Source organism: Triticum urartu, unplaced genomic scaffold, assembly GCF_056163025.1.
Source record: "Triticum urartu cultivar PI428250 unplaced genomic scaffold, HENAU_Tu73 scaffold2, whole genome shotgun sequence".
NCBI lineage: Eukaryota > Viridiplantae > Streptophyta > Magnoliopsida > Poales > Poaceae > Triticum > Triticum urartu.
In genome coordinates this window covers 8,188,239-8,208,992 of record NW_028260368.1, presented here as the reverse complement: position 1 = coordinate 8,208,992, position 20,754 = coordinate 8,188,239, and the positions used below count along the sequence as shown (strand labels likewise).

The window sequence follows — 20,754 nt, the reverse complement described above, 5'->3', positions numbered from 1 at the left end:
TCCATCCCGCACTAAGTCATAAAATTCTCTAAAAATATAGAGAAAGTTTCAAAAACAAAGAAAAAAAGTGAATCAATTTAGTAGAAAAGTACTCTATCAGATTCGAACCAACGACTTACGTCTTAGCACGAGATTACTCTACCACTAATTTAAAAAGCCCTTTATCGGATTTGAACCGATGACTTATGCCTTACCATGGCATTACTCTACCACTGAGTTAAAAGGGCTTTTTATTTAATTCAAAAATTAGCCACTTGGATTTCCCATTATGGGTCTACTGCATAATGTACATATTATATATATAATATATAGAGATAGAGAGAGAGACATTATGTAGAGATTGTATATGTATATATCGATATCTTGAGAGCTCAAAATAAAATTAATAAAAAAAAACATACCCTACATAACATATCCAACTCTTCTTGGTTCAGGGTTTTCCGTTTCCGAAGACTAGTAAAATAGGCGGATTCTGGAACCCCAAGGATTCAACGGTATATGGATATGGAAAATATAAGATTTCCGATCCTAGCGGGAAAAGGCGGGGAACAGATACCCAATAGGATATAGGATCCTTGGGAGGAACTTTTGGTAATGGCCTTGATCCTCTATGCTATTTTTTATGTGTTCTTAGTTCTATTGAACTTTTTGCATTCTTTTAAACAAGAATCTAATAAACTAGAATTGAGTCAGTGGAAAAAAGGAGAGAGAGGAAAGTGTTAAATGGAGAGAGTCGACTAATCAGAGACTTTTAGGATCTTCTTTACATCAGGTAAATCTGTCGGCCCTGTCCGTTTTTTTCTTTAAGTTACGACTCTTTGCTGCTTACTTCTATCAAGCCATAGGGAAAGTCTATGATGAATTTGGAAAACTCATCTCACTCTTACTCTATGGCTCGGACTTAATGGGGGAAGAAAACATCTTCCATAATTTCTTTTTTGTTCAATTCTGGACAAAAAAGAAAAGGAAAAAAGGAATTTATAGGGACAGTGTTACCCCCTATATCCCCTAGTTTATATTGTAGGAATAATAAAACAATTTAGCAGTCTGACACACTTACGTCCTTGCAAAGTAAATAATTATTATTGTAGTCGTAACCGTAGAATAGGATCCTAATCAAAATAAATACATTTGGTTCAGGCGCTATTAGCATGGTAAGAAAAGATTTTTTTTACAGACCAGAGGGGCTATCTAAATCCTAAAGTAAAGGCGAGCGATCGAAGTAGAAGTACCAACGGCTCAGTGTCATGAACCTTCTCCATCTGATTCAATAAGGGGGAATTAGCCTTCTTGTCAAATGGCTATCCTTGACAAAGGGTACCATTTATACCATAATCTACAATGTAGCGGGTATAGTTTAGTGGTAAAAGTGTGATTCGTTCTATTAATAACTGAATTTGAAATGATATACTTAAGGCATCCTTAAGTTTTTTATTTTTATATTCCGATGAAAACTTTAGTTCTTATAAAGGATTAAATCCTTTTCCTCTCAATAGCATATTGAGGAAGAATATACATTCTGGCGATTTGTATCCAAAGACTAATTTAAATTGCATCCAAAATAAAAATAGGATTATGAGTACAGAGTCGCGAAGCATAATTTTGCATTGGATTAAGTATTCCAATTTTGAAAATATGAGTAAAGGATCTATGGATGAAGATACAAAAAAGTTGATTTCCAATCGTAACTAAATCTTCTTAAAATAAGGAATAAGGAAGCCAAATAGCTAAAAAACGATAGTTTTGGTTTACTAGAACCATCCGCATATTGTTTCAGCTCGGTGGAAACCCAATTCTTTTCCTCAGGATCTCTTGAATGAAATTAGGGAACGAAGTAAGTAGATTAGATGAATTTAGATAGAATTTCTATCTCCTACTCTATAAGGATCATCTAGAAAGCGGAGAGCTTTGGTTCCATTCAAATAGAAAAGCTGACATAGATGTTAAGTGGTGAGAATATCCATAAAGGAGCCGAATGAAATCAAAATTTCATGTTCGGTTTTGAATTAGAGACGTTAAAAATAATCAACCAACGTCGACTATAACCCCTAGCCTTCCAAGCTAACGATGCGGGTTCGATTCCCGCTACCCGCTCCATTCTGTATAAAAGGAGTATTCTATTTGTCTAGACATGTTAGAGGCTTGTATTCAAGCCTTTTTTGTCCACCAGTTTCTGGTACTCCAGAGCGGAGTAGAGCAGTTTGGTAGCTCACGAGGCTCATAACCTTGAGGTCACGGGTTCGATTCCCGTCTCCGCACTTAGCAGTCTGTATAAAAGGACTATTCTATTTCTCTAGATATGTATGGTAGAGGGGCGTATCCAACCCTTTTTTATTCATTAGTTCCCGGCCCTAGAGGGCAAAATTGAGCAGTTTGCGAAGTCACTTGCCTTCAAAAAAAGAAGGCGCAAGGCCTCTCCCTACCCTGCAGAAAATAAAAATGAAACGAAAGGGACAGTCTACCTCTCCCTTCCCTTTAAAAAAAGTTTGCCCGTTGTTTGTCTCAGTTAATACCCAATTTTTGGAGCTCTGTTGGCGAGTTCTATTTCTGCCTCTGGAGCGCCCTCTTTTTTTGAGTGGGATGCAAAGGAAGGGTAAGATAGTAAGGGATACGGCACTAGACTAACACCTAATTAATACTTAATTTAATATAAGTAGTTAAACAGTTAACTAGACTAAACTTTTTATCATAGTACTTTGATAAATTAAGCGGGCGAGCGGCGGGAATCGAACCCGTATCTTCTCCTTGGCAAGGAGATATTTTACCATTGAACTACGCTCGCTACGGTATATATTTTATAGCGTATATCCGCCTGGGTCGACCTTCTATGTCTGGGTCGACCGTTTCATTTCATTTTCTATTATATTAGTTTTCCTTTTTTTATTATCTGTCAATGAATATTCTAATGGGAATGGAATTTCATAATACTGAAAGAGAAGAGCTAGCAATTCGGAACGCAAATTGCGTTTTAATACGTCTCACTATTCTAATTTTTTAGAAGAAATGGCCTTTATTATTTCTTTTTTATGGGGTTAATAAATATTAACCAAATTTCATTTAAGAAATGAGAGAATTCAGAATAGCTACGAGAAAGACTAGTCCAATCCATAATGATGTACCGGAAAATACAACATTTTTATTATTTGACCAACCATCAGGAGAAGCAAATACAAGGGGTACACTAATTACTAAGACTGAGGAAGTCGCAATTAATGCAAAAACAGCTAATTGGAAAGCAATAGTCATATTTCTAATCCTCCAAGCTACCATCAAATAAAGTTGACTACATATTTGATCCCTCACTTAAACCAAAATTGTAAAAAAATACAAGAAGTAGGAGGGGTTTAATCATGAATCCATTGATTCTTCTCTTTAATTCAAATTTATTACTTAAACCGCTTTTTTATTTGGATATGGGGGTGAGAAGAGATTATTTACTCTTTATTTCACAAGCGGGTATAGCGGATCCTGTATCCGTGTATACAGTATACAGAGATATATCGAAAAGGAACTTGTATCTGATATCTTTCTAGAGGCTAATAAATCTTTTTATTTTTTATATGGCTATGTTCTATTTGTAGGAGTAAAATAAGGATTAGGCTGTGGAGAGATGGCTGAGTGGTTGATAGCTCCGGTCTTGAAAACCGGTATAGTTCTAGGAACTATCGAGGGTTCGAATCCCTCTCTCTCCTTTTGCTTATTGAATACGTTTGTTTCTTTCATTTTTATTTATTTTTTTTTTCTGTCCCTTATCTTTCTTTCATAAAAAGGAATGAATGGCTCGGCTAGATGGAATAACCGAGCCAGAACAGAAAAAAAGTAGAACAGGTATAAATAAGAAAATCTTAGTTAAGAGGGTTCATGTAAAGAACAGGTTCCAAATCACGATCGATTCCCTTTTCAAAACCTGCTGCAGCAGCTCGGGCTCTTCCTGCATGCCATAAATGGCCCACAAAAAAGAAGAATCCTAGAACAAAATGAGAAGTTGATAACCAACTTCTAGGAGAGACATAATTAACTGCATTGATCTCGGTAGCTACGCCACCCACGGAATTTAAAGAGCCTAAAGGAGCGTGGGTCATATATTCTGCTGAGCGTCGTTCTTGCCAAGGTTGTATGTCTTTTTTCAACCTACTCAAGTCCAAACCGTTGGGGCCCCTTAGAGGTTCTAACCATGGAGCACGAAGGTCCCAAAAACGCATAGTTTCCCCTCCAAAGATAACCTCCCCAGTTGGGGAACGCATTAGATATTTACCTAAACCTGTGGGTCCTTGAGCGGATCCCACATTAGCTCCAAGACGCTGGTCTCTAACTAGAAAAGTAAATGCTTGAGCTTGAGAAGCTTCTGGCCCGGTGGGTCCATAAAACTCACTCGGATAAGCTGTATTATTGAACCATACAAAACAACAAGCGATAAAACCAAAGACAGATAAAGCAGCTAAACTATAAGACAAGTAAGCTTCTCCAGACCATACAAATGCACGGCGAGCCCATGCGAAGGGTTTGGTTAAAATATGCCAAATTCCGCCAAATACACAAATAAAACCCAACCATACATGCCCACCAATTATATCTTCTAAATCATCTACACTAACAATCCACCCTTCTCCACCAAAAGGAGATTTTAGTAAATAACCAAATATAACACTGGGACTAAGGGTCAAATTGGTAATTTTTCTTACATCTCCCCCCCCAGGGGCCCAGGTATCATATACACCGCCAAAATAAAGAGCCTTGAGTACTAGAAGAAAAGCACCTAGACCTAACAAAATTAAGTGAATACCCAAAATTGTAGTCATTTTATTTCTATCTTTCCAGACATAACCAAAGAATGGAAAAGATTCCTCAAGAGTCTCGGGTCCCAGAAGCGCGTGATAAATGCCACCGAAGCCTAAGACTGCGGAGGAAATTAGGTGAAGTACGCCAGATACAAAGTACGGAAAAGTATCTAGAACTTCCCCCCCTGGCCCTACTCCCCAACCTAGAGTAGCTAAGTGTGGAAGTAAAATCAACCCTTGTTCATACATGGGCTTTTCTGGTACGAAATGGGCCACTTCAAATAGGTTCATTGCTCCGGCCCAGAATACGATTAATCCGGCATGAGCTACATGAGCTCCAAGCAGTTTACCGGACAAATTGATAAGTCTGGCATTCCCAGCCCACCAAGCAAAGCCGGTGGTTTCTTGGTCACGACCAGCTAAAACGAAAGTTCCATTAAAGAGCGTTTCCACGTGGTAGAACCTCCTCAGGGAATATAAGATTTTCATGAGGCTGATCCTGAGCTGCCATCCACGCACGAATACCCTCGTTTAAAAGAATATTTTTGGTGTAGAAAGTCTCAAATTCAGGATCTTCCGCTGCACGGATTTCCTGGGAAACAAAGTCATAGGCACGTAAGTTCAGAGCCAAGCCAACTACGCCAATAGCACTCATCCATAAACCGGTGACGGGTACAAATAGCATAAAGAAATGTAACCAACGTTTATTGGAAAAAGCAACACCAAAGATTTGGGACCAAAAGCGGTTAGCAGTGACCATTGAATAAGTTTCTTCAGCTTGAGTTGGGTTAAAAGCACGGAAGGTATTTGCACCATCACCGTCCTCAAATAGAGTGTTTTCTACGGTCGCTCCATGAATAGCGCATAGCAGAGCCGCACCTAATACTCCGGCAACTCCCATCATATGAAATGGGTTCAACGTCCAATTATGAAATCCTTGGAAGAAAAGGATGAATCGAAATATCGCTGCTACGCCAAAACTCGGCGCAAAGAACCAACCAGATTGCCCCAGTGGATAAATAAGGAATACAGAAACAAAAACAGCAATTGGACCAGAGAATGAGATTGCATTATAAGGCCGCAATTGAACAGACCGAGCAAGTTCAAATTGGCGTAACATGAAACCTATTAGTGCAAAAGCCCCGTGGAGAGCTACAAAAGTCCATAGACCGCCTAATTGACACCAACGAGTAAAATCTCCTTGTGCTTCGGGCCCCCATAGTAGCAACAAAGAGTGTGCTAAACTATTGGCAGGGGTAGAAACTGCTGCGGTTAAGAAATTACAACCTTCCAAATAGGAACTAGCCAATCCATGGGTATACCAAGAAGTTACAAAAGTTGTCCCTGTAAACCAACCCCCTAAAGCGAAATAAGCACAAGGAAAGAGCAATAGGCCAGACCATCCTACAAAAACGAAACGGTCCCTTCGTAACCAGTCATCCATAGTATCAAATAGATCATTTTCTTCTTTAGGAATTCTACCAAGGGCTATAGTCATAGTGATCCTCCTATTCAATTACTTCAACCATTTCCGAGCACCTCATATCACTTTCCAAGGCATATGATAGTTTTATTATCTGTGGACGATTTCTTTCTCGTTCAATGCCCTTTTTCAATGGTCTCGAAGAGAGAAATTTCCCATTTTTATCTATGGAGTCACAGTCACAACCGAGGTCGTGGTAAATCCATGAATTTGATTCGATTTGTTTTTCTTATACTATTTATTTGTTTTTCTTATACTATAGAAATAGAAATAAATTGTTTTTCTTATACTATAGAAAGAAATAAACCTTTGAATTCAGCATTATTCCAAGACTCCTATTTCAAAGTCTATCTTTTAAGGGAAAAATGCAAATAAAAGTAACCCTTCTTTTCCCATTCCCTCTCTATTGCATGGGTGGAAGAACTAAAATAATAGAGGATTCTGAAAAAAAAAAATGGACCTTCGAAATCCAATTTTATGTGTAGCGCAAAGGAGTTGCGATTTCTTCTTATTCCTATAGAACATCTAGTAACAAGAATATGAAATCGTAAATAGCGAAAAATTCTTGTCTTGCGCGGTCTAAGTCTAAGGAAATAAAAAAAATTCGCTTATACAATTTCATCTACATCGAATTTATATATCAGAATAGCGGATAGAGGCATCATTAAAGGAGTCAGGTCTACTTACTTTATGCTTCTTTCCAATTTTATGGTGGATTTGATAAGAACCCTTTTTGCTTTCTTGATAAATAATCGACAAAAAAAGCGTTTTTTTTATATAACCTGCTTGTTTTATTATAATTATAACAAGTCCTATATGGAAATGCCCGCTAAAGAGAAAATCTATTTGATTGTCTCTCGGCCAATATCGATTTTTAGAAAGAAAAAACAAGAATTTTCTTCTTTTTTTATTAACATTAAGAAAAAAGAATATAATTAAAATGGAATTGGCAATATAATTTTTATAGACTTTTGAAAGAAAAAAAAGGGGTTTTTTGCAACCGTTATTTCTTATTTCTTGCCTATATCATATCACGGAAACCTTTCGCTTTGGAACGTGGAGAGATGGCTGAGTGGACTAAAGCGGCGGATTGCTAATCCGTTGTACAATTTTTTTGTACCGAGGGTTCGAATCCCTCTCTTTCCGCTCCCTTGGATCATTTGGGACTTTCGAATTGGAAAGAATTCTGACCCCCGGATTTTCTCATAGATAAATGTACGAAACAAATCCAATAAGAAAAAAAAAAACTGAATTTTTACTCCTCGCGTCCAGGATTCCGTCCTGGGTCATTAGATAAGAATCCAAAGATAAAGAGTGAAACAAAGAATATCACTACTGTATAAACAAAAAGTTTGAGAGTAAGCATTACATAATCTCCAAGATTTTTTTTTAAGGAATAGATTACCAGTTTTTCCTTACCACACGGATCCACTAGGATGGTTTTTTTTTATACCTAAAAATGCAAAAAAGAATTCTTGAAAAAAATTGCAAGAATTCTTTTATAATAAGCACTCTTATCAATAGCAAAAATAGGGTTAGGTGGTTAGGTATTGTGTAGGTACCTTTAGGTACCTGCTCAACCTAGGTGCAGGGGAGTAGAAAGGCTGATCCAAATTTATTGCTGTAGCTACCCATTCAATGTAGAAGAATTTAAATTTTAGAATCGAAGGTTCATAATATAAAAATATAAAACTTCTCGGCTTTTACCCATTTTAAAATTTTTTTGGAATGAACACATCATTCAATTTGGCATACAGAGTACTAAAGATTTCATCGAAAACTTACAGCAGCTTGCCAAACAAAGGCTAATAGAAAAAAGAATAGAGGTATAACAGGCATAATATCCACGATTGGATTGAAAATAGCATAAGCTTCGGGTAATTTGGCAAAGAAAAAACTAGTAGGATAAAGAACAGAATTAAAACAGATACAGGTTAAACTAAGTATATTAGGCATAACAAGCATTTCATTCTTGTAGAGTAAATAATTGGATTTTTCTTGAGTTATTTTTTTAAGGGAAAGAAGGAAAAGGCAGATTCAAAATCTTTTTTCTTCGGACTTTCCCAAACACAAAATACCTCCTTGTATTCGCACTCTCAAATGAGAGTGGAATAAATTCGACTTTCATATAATATCTTAATAGAATTCCATGTAATGATCAATGCATTTTTTTGATTCTATATTATCCGCATGTGTAGAATACTAGCAAGAGAATATCCCTCCTTTTTTATGTAATTGAAATGGTATTGACGAATAACAAATAAACATACTAGTGTTTATTAGTGTCGCATAAAACCCGAAATGGGGCGTGGCCAAGTGGTAAGGCAGCGGGTTTTGGTCCCGTTACTCGGAGGTTCGAATCCTTCCGTCCCAGATTGTTTCTGATGAAACAAACGGTGAAATCATATAGTATTCCGTACGAGACAAAAGTTTATTAAAGAGAATAATGATATCTTATTCTTTCTCAGAAAACATAATAAAGTCTTAAGTCCAGTCAAATTGACTATCTTTATTTTCATGAAAAAATGGGATCTATCAAGCACATTCAGGATATGCCTCTACTATAAAATCACTTAGTCATATTTTTTTCTTCCTTTTGGTATTCGAGTTGAAGAAGTACGAGAATTCTATAACTACCAAAAACTTTCAATCTTTTCATTGGAATAGTTTATTTAGTTATTATAGTTAATTGTTTTTGGTACTGAAAAAATATATTACTACTAGAATTCTAATTCTAGTAATTAAATTAATTAAACTTTTTTGGAGGTTGATAGTTTATTTATTGAGGAAGAGTCAATCCTTCTTTTCTCACTTCAAGATTGATCATCTCGAGCCATCCGTTGAGGGTGGAAATTTAAGAATAAATAAGTTTTAAGCAAACTTGTTTAGTCGTCTTTTTCAAACTATGTTTCATTCATATGATAGAATTTTAATATGGGTTTAAATAAATTGGATCTTGGCGGAGGCTTCCCGGATAAATACTTACTTTCTTTTATCCATATTGCTCCATAGATAGCAAGTTTTAATTAGTATAAAAAAACTAAACCAATGACTATTCATGATTCCATCCATATTGGATCAATTCTCTATACCACTTTGCAATGAAAAGAGGAATGTTTGTTATGGTAAAACTTCGTTTAAAACGATGTGGTAGAAAGCAACGTGCGACTTGAAGGACATGATCGATTGTGGATTTTGCTATCCATCATTTTCCATAGTAATGAAAATGCTCTTGGCTCGACATAGCCTGTTCTATTCGTTCCGAACCAAATTTGCGCTGGGTTTAAGTAACATAGTACACGATGGAGCTCGAGAGGACAGAATTTTTTTTATCAAGGGAAAGAATCTAGGGTTAGTGAAAACTAATAAATTAGGCCAACTTTGTCAGTCTATCCTTAATATAGAAATAAATCGAAAGGTTAAAATAAGAAGAAAGTCCAATAAAAGTATATCAGAATCAATCCCTCTTATTAGATTTCTATAGAAGAGATAAATGCTTTATCGAAGGAAATAAGAAAAAAGGGTATGTTGCTACTCTTTTGAAAGAAAAAAATAGGAATTCCCGAAGTAATGTCTAAACCCAAGGATTTCACAAATCAAAGATAAAGGATTCCAGAACAAGTAAACACAATTTTCAATTGTCTCAACAACAGAGTTGGATTAGAATAAGGAATAAAAGTCAATTCGTTCGAAATGAGACAAAGAAAAGAGTTTAAAGACGACTCAAAAATTTTGGAAGGATTTTGCCTTCGAAGTTTGTCAGGCAAAATTAGCCCACTTGAGTCATGAGTATAAATGAAATTTGTTTTTTCTGTAAGGAAATTAATGCACGTCATAGTCTAATTTCTATTATTATCGACAGAAATTCGAATCATTTTCTCGAGCCGTATGAGGAGAAAACCTCATATACGTTTCTAGGGGGGGGCGTTGTTTATCTACATCTATCCCAATAAGCTGTCTATCGAATCGTTGCAATTGATGTTCGATCTCGAAGAGAAGGAAGAGATCTTCAAAAAGTAGGTTTTTATGATCCGATAAAGAATCAAACTTGTTTAAATGTTCCAGCTATTCTCTATTTCCTTGAAAAGGGTGCTCAACCAACAAGAACTGTTTATGATATTTTAAGGAAGGCAGAATTCTTTAAAGAAAAAGAAAGAACTTTGAGTTAATTGAAGAACTAAATGAATCAAAAAATAGGATAGGAGAAGATTATTAGTATTCCTAGTTGTCTAATTATTTAGACACAATTTACCTCTTTTTTAATCCTATTTGGATTTATATTATATCGTGCCAATCCAACATAAGCCCCTATTTTATTTACTTTTTCTATCTAATTTGTTTTCTTACCATTGTATTTCCATTGACAAAGGTCTATTGAACAAATAGAATTTGTAGATAGATGGGTCTCTTTATCCTCACTCCATATTCAATTTTTCCGCCTACACTTCGCTCAAATGATAAGGGTGTTCCTCTTGCATGTATTCTCATACAATATAATATATATTTTTTATAATATATATTTTTTGTTAATAAAAATCGCTAAAAATAAGGAGAATTTGGCCATCGTGATTAGGGTCGCTCTTTTTTTAACTTTACTTTAGTGGAATTTCACCGGACCTGTTCGTTTTGGCATTTGAGTGTTTTTCATGGTCGATAAAAAAAATCTTTTGATGTCTTGCTAGTTCAATGTTTTGACAGAAGCGCGCGGTGTAATTCCATTGATTTTTGGATTTCGATCGTATCTAAGATCCTTTTTTTATCTGGGTTGCTAACTCAATGGTAGAGTACTCGGCTTTTAAGTGCGACTATGATCTTTTACACATTTGGATGAAACAACAAATTCGTCCAGACTCTTGGTAGAGTCTAGAAGACCACGACTGATCCTCAAAGGTAATGAATGGAAAAAATAGCATGTCGTAATAAAATCAATCTTTTTTGAATGGAATCCAAAATTACGATTTTCTGGGTCTAATGAATAAATGGATAGAGCCTGGCTCCAATTCTGGTAAAATAAAAAGCAACGAGCTGAACTTCCTAATTGGAATGATTCCCCGCTCTAATTAGACGTTAAAAATAGATTAGTGCCGGATGCGGGGAAAGGTTGGGTTTTCCTATGAGTGGACCCTTTATTTTTTCTTTTTTTTTTTAGAAATCCTAATTATTCTTGATTATGGATTGAATAAGGGATGTTATGGATTGAATGTGTAAAAGAAGCAGTATATTGATAAAGAGGCTGTATTCCAAAGTCAAAAGAGCGATTGGCCTGCAAAAATAAAAAACTTGTTCTGTTCTTTTTTTTTAATTAGAACAAACATAAACTAATTGGGTAGAAAAGGAGCAGAAAAAGATCTGTGGATTAGACTCCCTTTCTTTCCAGGGTTTGTATTAAAAATGCAACACCCTGTTCTGACCATATTGCACTATGTATCATCATTCGATAAACCGAGAAATGCTTCTTCTCTCTGATTCAAGTAGAAATACAAATGGAAAAATTCGAAGGGTATTCAGAAAAACATAAATCTCGTCAACAATACTTTGTCTACCCACTTCTCTTTCAGGAATATATTTATGCATTTGCCCACCATTATGGATTAAATGGTTCTGAACCTGTGGAAATAGTTGTTAGTTGTAATAACAAGAAATTTAGTTCACTACTTGTGAAACGTTTAATTATTCGAATGTATCAGCAGAATTTTTTGGATAACTCGGTTAATCATCCTAACCAAGATCGATTATTGGATTACAAAAATTATTTTTATTCTGAGTTTTATTCTCAGATTCTATCTGAAGGGTTTGCGATCGTTGTGGAAATCCCATTCTCGCTACGGGAATTTTTTTGTCTGAAAGAAAAAGAAATACCAAAGTTTCAGAATTTACGCTCTATTCATTCAATATTTCCCTTTTTAGAAGACAAATTTTTGCATTTGGATTATCTATCACATATAGAAATACCCTATCCTATCCATTTGGAAATCCTGGTTCAACTCCTTCAATACCGTATCCAAGATGTTCCATCTTTGCATTTATTGCGATTCTTTCTCAACTATTATTCGAATTGGAATAGTTTTATTACTTCAATGAAATCCATTTTTTTTTTTCAAAAAGAAAATAAAAGACTATTTCAATTCCTATATAACTCTTATGTATCAGAATATGAATTTTTTTTGTTGTTTCTTCGTAAACAATCTTCTTGCTTACCATTAGCATCTTCTGGAACTTTTCTGGAACGAATCCACTTTTCTAGGAAGATGGAACATTTTGGGATAATGTACCCTGGTTTTTCTCGGAAAACCCTATGGTTCTTTATGGATCCTCTTATGCATTATGTTCGATATCAAGGAAAGGCAATTCTTGCATCAAAAGGCACTTTTTTTTTGAAGAAGAAATGGAAATGCTACCTTATCAATTTCTGGCAATATTATTTCTGTTTTTGGACTCAGCCGCGAAGAATCCATATAAACCAATTAGCAAACTCTTGCTTCGATTTTATGGGGTACCTTTCAAGTGTACAAAAAAGTTCTTTGTTAGTAAGGAATCAAATGCTGGAGAATTCATTTCTAATAGATACTCGAATGAAAAAATTCGATACCATAGTCCCCGCTACTCTCCTCATAGGATACTTATCAAAAGCTCAATTTTGTACTGGATCGGGGCATCCTATTAGTAAACCCATTTGGACAGATTTATCAGATTGGGATATTCTTGATCGATTTGGTCGGATATGTAGAAATCTTTTTCATTATCATAGTGGATCTTCGAAAAAACGGACTTTGTATCGACTAAAGTATATACTTCGACTTTCATGTGCTAGAACTTTAGCTCGTAAACATAAAAGCACGGTACGAACTTTTATGCAACGATTGGGTTCGGCATTTTTAGAAGAATTTTTTATGGAAGAAGAGCAAGTTTTTTCTTTGATGTTCACCAAAACAACTCTTTTTTCTTTCTGTGGATCACACACTGAGCGTATTTGGTATTTGGATATTATACGTATCAATGACCTGGTCAACCCTCTTAATTAATCATTAGACGAAATTAAGAAACAGGAAAGGGTTGATAAATGATCAAGAAAAAACTTTTCTATTTTTCATTCTGAAATGTTCTTTTTATTATAATAAAGAGTAGGTGAATCAACTTACTAATTAAAAAAATTAGTAGAACTTCCTCTTTGGAATAGAAATTGGCTATTTCTACATAGGGAAAGTCGTGTGCAATGAAAAATGCAAGCACGATTTGGGGAGGGATTTTTCTCTATTGTAACAAGGAAGAATTATCTACTCCATCCGACTAGTTCCGGGTTCGAGTCCCGGGCAACCCATATAGAAAAGACCCATCAAAGTTTTTCACTTTGACTCACTTCATTTACAAATACAAAATTATTGGTTTGGTTAATTTAGTTATATGGATAGCTAATCTTTGGGCTGACTTGGTTGACATTGGTATATAGTCTATGTTATACTGTTAAATAACAAGCCTTCTATTATCTATATTCTAGTTAATACGTGTGCTTGGGAGTCCTTGCAATTTGAATAAACCAAGATCTTACCATGACTGCAATTTTAGAGAGACGCGAAAGTACAAGCCTGTGGGGTCGCTTCTGCAACTGGATAACTAGCACTGAAAATCGTCTTTACATCGGATGGTTCGGTGTTTTGATGATCCCTACCTTATTGACCGCAACTTCTGTATTTATTATCGCCTTCATCGCTGCCCCTCCAGTAGATATTGATGGTATTCGTGAGCCTGTTTCTGGTTCTTTACTTTATGGAAACAATATTATCTCTGGTGCTATTATCCCTACTTCTGCGGCGATCGGATTGCACTTTTACCCAATTTGGGAAGCTGCATCTGTTGATGAGTGGTTATACAATGGTGGTCCTTATGAGCTAATTGTTCTACACTTCTTACTTGGTGTAGCTTGTTATATGGGTCGTGAGTGGGAACTTAGTTTCCGTCTGGGTATGCGTCCTTGGATTGCTGTTGCATATTCAGCTCCTGTTGCAGCTGCTACTGCTGTTTTCTTGATTTACCCTATTGGTCAAGGAAGCTTTTCTGATGGTATGCCTTTAGGAATCTCTGGTACTTTCAACTTTATGATTGTATTCCAGGCAGAGCACAACATCCTTATGCATCCATTCCACATGTTAGGTGTAGCTGGTGTATTCGGCGGTTCCCTATTCAGTGCTATGCATGGTTCCTTGGTAACCTCTAGTTTGATCAGGGAAACTACTGAAAATGAATCCGCTAATGAGGGTTACAAATTTGGTCAAGAGGAAGAAACTTATAATATTGTGGCTGCTCATGGTTATTTTGGCCGATTAATCTTCCAATATGCTAGTTTCAACAACTCTCGTTCTTTACACTTCTTCTTGGCTGCTTGGCCTGTAGTAGGAATCTGGTTCACTGCTTTAGGTATTAGTACTATGGCTTTCAACCTAAATGGTTTCAATTTCAACCAATCTGTAGTTGATAGTCAAGGTCGCGTTATTAATACTTGGGCTGATATCATCAACCGTGCTAACCTTGGTATGGAAGTAATGCACGAACGTAATGCTCACAACTTCCCTCTAGACTTAGCTGCTGTTGAAGTTCCATCTATTAATGGATAAGGTTTTTCTGCTAACATATAAGAATTTTTGAAGACAGAAATACCCAATATCTTGTTCTAGCAAGATATTGGGTATTTCTGTCTTTATTTTGAATCTTTTTTTCTTCTTAATCTTTCTATTCAGAATTCAGTTAACGACGAGATTTAGTATCCTTTCTTGCATTTTCATAACTCGTGAAATGCCGAGTAGGCACGAATTCCCCCAATTTGCGACCTACCATAGGATTTGTTATGTAAATAGGTATATGTTCCTTTCCATTATGAATCGCGATTGTATGGCCAACCATTGTGGGTAGAATGCTAGATGCCCGGGACCACGTTACTATTGTTTCTTTCTCCTCCTTCATATTGACCTTTTCTATCTTTGCCAATAAATGATGAGCTACAAAAGGATTCGTTTTTTTTCGTGTCACAGCTGATTACTCCTTTTTTCCTTTTTAAAGAGTGGCATTCTATGTCCAATATCTCGATCGAAGTACGGAGGTCAGAATAAATAGAATAATGATCAATGGAAAAAAGAAAAAAATCCTTTAGCTGGATAAGGGGCGGATGTAGCCAAGTGGATCAAGGCAGTGGATTGTGAATCCACCATGCGCGGGTTCAATTCCCGTCGTTCGCCCATCGCATTATTGCAAATTCCAAAAATGCAATTTTCCATATTCCTAGTTACGTATTTACTTACGGCGACGAAGAATAAAACTATCGCTATATTTTTTCCTTTTCCTAGTTCTTCTTCCAAGCGCAGGATAACCCCAAGGGGTTGTGGGTTTTTTTCTACCAATGGGAGCTTTCCCTTCACCGCCCCCATGGGGGTGGTCCACAGGGTTCATAACTACCCCTCTTACTACGGGGCGTTTACCTAGCCAACACTTAGATCCGGCTCTACCCAAACTTTTTTGGTTCACCCCAACATTACCCACTTGTCCGACTGTTGCTAAGCAGTTTTGGGATACTAAACGGACCTCCCCAGATGGTAATCTTAAAGTGGCCGATTTACCCTCTTTTGCAATGAGTTTCGCTACAGCACCTGCTGCTCTAGCTAATTGCCCACCCCTTCCACGTGTGATTTCTATGTTATGCATGGCCGTGCCTAAGGGCATATCGGTTGAAGTAGATTCTTCTTTTCTCTCAAAAAACCCCTTCCCAAACTGTACAAGCTTCTTCCAAAGCATACGGCTTTCTAGATGTATATGACGATCTCTAGACAGATGGATCTTATATGAATCATATGATGAAGTACCACATGAGTGGATATATAGGAAAGGAATCCAAATCTGCCGAATCGCTCATGTTATGATCTTCTACATCCTAGGTCTCTGCGTTCCGTCATCTGGCTTATGTTCTTCATGTAGCATTCAGATCGAATGACTCTATGAAATTACGTCGATACTTCCACATATTATGGGTAACGTAGGAGACATCCCTATTTTCCCCCGGGGGTCTTAATTACCACTGCTTAGCTTTCAATTTGCCTCTGACCATCAAATTAAATGTGAATAACCCGTCCTCCTCTCTTTGAAACAAGGGGCGCTTCCGGTTCTGTGCGTGCTTCAAACAATTTTGTCTTCTCCATATTACCATATCTCTAGAGCCAATAATTTTCTATGAGGAACTACTGAACTCAATCACTTGCTGCCGTTACTCAACAGTTTTCTGTTGAGGTCTATCCCGTAGAGGTAGTCAAATTGGATCAGTGATCGATTTCTAGGTTTCGTCGTAAACCTAATTGGTTACTTCCAATTACGTAAATCAATAGTTCAAACCGCACTCAAAGGTAGGGCATTTCCCATTGATATAGGAACTTTTGTACCAGAAACAATAGTATCTCCAATTATAGCCCCTCTGGGATGTAAAATATATCTCTTCTCACCATCCCCATAGTGTATGAGACAAATGTATGCATTTCGATTAGGGTCGTATTCTATGGTTACGATTCTACCAGATATGTCTTTTTGATTCCGTCGAAAATCTATTTTACGGTATAGGCGCTTATGACCTCCCCCTCTATGCCTTGCGGTAATGATTCCTCTGGAATTACGACCTTTACCACAACGGTGCCGTCCATGGATCAAATTATTTCGTGGATTGGATTTCACTTGCCTGTCTACGGTTCCCTTGCGTGTGCTCGGGATAGGTGTTTTGTATAAATGTTTCGCCGTATTATTAAGTATTCTCCTTTAGTTTTTTTCTCTATCTAGAAGTGGAATAGAATAACCCGGTTGAAGGGTAATGATCATACGTCTGTAATGCATTGTATGGCCCAGAATAGGTCCTATTCTTCTACCTTTTCCAGGTAGTCGATGGCTATTCACAGCTACCACCTTAACACCAAAGAAGAGTTCGACCCAATGCTTTATTTCTGTCTTAGTGAATCCCGATTCGACATTAAAAGTATATTGATTCTTTCCCAATAAACGAAGACTTTTTTCTGTAAATACTGCGTATTTGATTCCATCCATAAATCGACTTTCCCTCCTATGCTCTGAGTTCCAGTATCGATAAGAATTCGAGTTCTTATTGTTCTTATGTTATGGTATGAATATACCATACCAATTCGTTATGTATGGATGATGGATGAGATTCCATGGATAGAGAGCCAGTTCCAATAGACTTATGGAATGTTCCCGTTCGTGTGCATCCAGCAGGAATTGAACCCGCAAATTTACCAATTATGAGTTGGGCGCTTTAACCATTCAGCCATGGATGCTTAACAGGGATCATCGTACATCGTAAATAACCAATTTTCATATAGAAAGACATATCATAGAAAAATGAAATCGAAAATATTCCGAGATGGCAAATATTCGGAGATGACTATGAAAACACCTCTCTGGATCCTCGAATTGAAAGAGAGATTGAGAGGGATCAAGAATCCTAATTCTCGCTATTTGGAATGGATCCAATTCTATTGAGTCTGACTCATAGTGATCATTTCTCTTTAGCAAAGAATGACCTTGGTTATCAAAGGATTGAACAACCGGGATCCATTTACTTATGATACCTAGTTGGCATTGATAACAAGGATCTAATGAATTATGAGTTTAATAGATCCTCTTTAGCAGAAAGACGTATATTCCTTGCTCATTATCAGACAATCACTTATTCCCAAACCTCGTGTGGGACTAATCGTTTTCATTTACCATCTCATGGAAAACCCTTTTCGTTCCGCTTAGCCCTATCGGGTATTTTAGTGATAGGTTCTGTAGGAACTGGACGATCCTATTTGGTCAAATACCTAACGAAAAATTACGATTTTCCTTTCATTAAGGTACGAGGGCTTCTTATTCCACAAGAACGAAAGCACCTTTTCATTCTTTCATATACTAGGGGTTTTTACTTGGAAAAGACAATGTTCCATACTAAAGGATTCGGGTCCATAACCACGAGTTCCAGTGCACTAGATCTTGTAGCACTTAGCAACGAAGCCCTATCCATTAGTATTCCACATAAGAAATCCATTCTAGAAAAAAATACAATTAGATTAGCTCTTCATAGACAAACTTGGGGTTTGCGAGCCAAGGTAAGATCGGCTCGGGATCATGGGACCCTTTTCTATCAGATAGGAGGGGCTCTTGTACAAAATAGACTTACTAAGTAATAACCCCATAGAATCTATCTATATAAAGATAAAGAGGCAATCGTGTCAGGAAGCGGGTTTTTCTTTGGCCAAAAGGTACTTCGAACTTGGAACGAGCATGAAGAGATTAACGAGACTTCTTTCTCTTTTGAGTTTTTCTGGCGGACCTGCCGCGCAAGATCTTTGGTCTTCCCCTGGAACCGATGAAAAAAAGTGGATCGCTTCTTATGTACTCGCTCAGAATGATTCTTCTCTATCTATAGTTCATGGCCTATTAGAAGTAGAAGGTGCTCTGGTGCAATCCTTACCGACAGAAAAAGATTGCAGTCAGGTTGATAATAGTCGAGTGACATTACTTCGTCGGTCCGAACTAAGGAATCTGTTAGAAATGTTTTGAAATGGATATTGTTCTCTCTTTGATCAGGGATTGCTATATGAAAAGAAGTGGAGTTTGAAAAAGGGAACGGAATGCTCAAACCGGAACTGCTAGAGGAACGAATTTTCAATAGCATAACTTGGGCTCCTAGAATATGGCGCCCTTGGGACAATCTATTTGATTGCAGGGTTTTGTTCCGAAGCAAAGATATCCGCGGAGGCCGGTTCGTTCGTCCTATTCTGATATTCAGGACCAAGAGGTACTGGATTCTCTTTCGGATAGGCCCTGAAAGGAGAAGAAAGGCTGAAATGCCAACGGACCTCTGTCTATTCTCTAATTCACCCGATCCGATAGTACCCGTTTTTGGAACGTCCAGTGCCAAAGTCACTGAATGGGTAAGTCACCAATCCAATCCCTTTGACAAATCGGATGTCATATTAGATATCATATTCTATATATATAGAAATATCATAGATAGAATAGACATATAGAATTTTTGGTCGGCAAATTCGAAGGAATCATTGAGTGAAAAAGGAGCAAAGAATGACAAAAGACGAGACTCTACTAGTCTTCACTCTTGTGGTTTCCTCTTCCTCGGTTTCTGTTTTCTTATTCGGGATCTTGCTTTTCATGGTTCTCATCTCTGCAACTCGCGATTTTCGCGAGAGAACCAAATCCAAGTTGGTGAAGATCATGATTTGGGCTGGCACGGGGATCGTTTGATCGATTTCCTTGATTTGATCGCTACTTAATGGGCGTGCGCTCAAAGGATACAAACAGGGATTCGCAAACAAAAAGGGGAATTCGTAGTCACTTTTTCCTGTCGCGTAAAAAAAAAGTCTTTACGCGAGAGCAATAGAGGTTGGGATACATCTATCTCTTCTGAGCAACCTCTTTTGGATTCTTAAGACCACCCTTGCAGTAGGATACCATCTGCTTTGGGTTCTTTATTATCTCCTTCGAGGGATTTTTAGGATCGTTCAGGCTATATATATTTAGTCTATTTTGGCTTTTACTGTCTACTTTTCTCAGGGAGATGGTTAAGGACCTCAGAAGATAGAGGAGAGCGCCAGGCCCAGATTTCCGGAATACTTCTACGGGGAATGCTCATTGAATGAGCATTCTCCATATTATGCCTTGAAGAGGACTCGAACCTCCACGCTCTTCAGCACGAGATTTTGAGTCTCGCGTGTCTACCATTTCACCATCAAGGCATCTTGAAAGTGAATCGTATTCCATGAATATGATATCTATCTAATGTGATATATGGAATATATGACAAAGGTGGAGTCTTGGAGTATTTCGATCGATCGGTCATATAGGCCTGAGTCAGACATCAAATAGCTTCGATTTGCATTATCCGTAGGACACCTTATATGTATCAAAATCGATATCAAAATCAAAAAGATGAAAGATGTACAATCCAATTTCTCGATTCAATAGAAGCCCAAAGAGGTGCATATGGTACCCAAATAAGAATAGGATAGATATGTCAAAAGCAGGTCTGATTACACCTATTCCTAATCCTAAATAGAATGTAAGGACGTAGGGATTTCTATGTAAACAGAGTATCCTATTTCCATAGGCTCGAATGACCCCTTCTCATAATAAGAATGTGCACGGTCTGGTTCGGTATGGAATGAACTTATAATCTGATGATCGAGTCGATTCCATGATTATAAGTTCATAACCCTAGCGCCCATTCCCATTTTGGGCGGAACAGATCTACTAATTCTTTTATTCCAGTTAGTAAGAGGGATCTTGAACTAAGAAATAGACCTAGCAGCTAAAAGAGGGTATCCTGAGCAATTGCAAGAATGGGGTTCATTGATATTCCTGGTATAGTAGATGCTATCACACATACAGTCATACTCAATTCGATGGAATTGTTTGATCTTAAAGGGGATCTTCTATAATTTCGCACATAAGGGG

General features: G+C 37.1%; 5 non-coding genes across 5 annotated transcripts; 3 read left to right on the top strand and 2 right to left on the bottom strand.

Moving 5' to 3' along the window:
- Nucleotides 1-155: 155 nt before the first annotated feature.
- TRNAT-GGU (transfer RNA threonine (anticodon GGU)) lies at nt 156-227 on the bottom strand. The gene has a single exon. It is a non-coding gene; the product is annotated as a tRNA-Thr (tRNA).
- A 1,958-nt stretch (nt 228-2,185) lies between these two features.
- Nucleotides 2,186-2,259, top strand: TRNAM-CAU (transfer RNA methionine (anticodon CAU)). The gene has a single exon. It is a non-coding gene; the product is annotated as a tRNA-Met (tRNA).
- Nucleotides 2,260-2,711: 452 nt separating this feature from the next.
- TRNAG-GCC (transfer RNA glycine (anticodon GCC)) lies at nt 2,712-2,782 on the bottom strand. The gene has a single exon. It is a non-coding gene; the product is annotated as a tRNA-Gly (tRNA).
- Nucleotides 2,783-3,604: 822 nt separating this feature from the next.
- On the top strand, nt 3,605-3,692 carry TRNAS-UGA (transfer RNA serine (anticodon UGA)). The gene has a single exon. It is a non-coding gene; the product is annotated as a tRNA-Ser (tRNA).
- A 3,627-nt stretch (nt 3,693-7,319) lies between these two features.
- TRNAS-GCU (transfer RNA serine (anticodon GCU)) lies at nt 7,320-7,407 on the top strand. The gene has a single exon. It is a non-coding gene; the product is annotated as a tRNA-Ser (tRNA).
- Nucleotides 7,408-20,754: the final 13,347 nt, after the last annotated feature.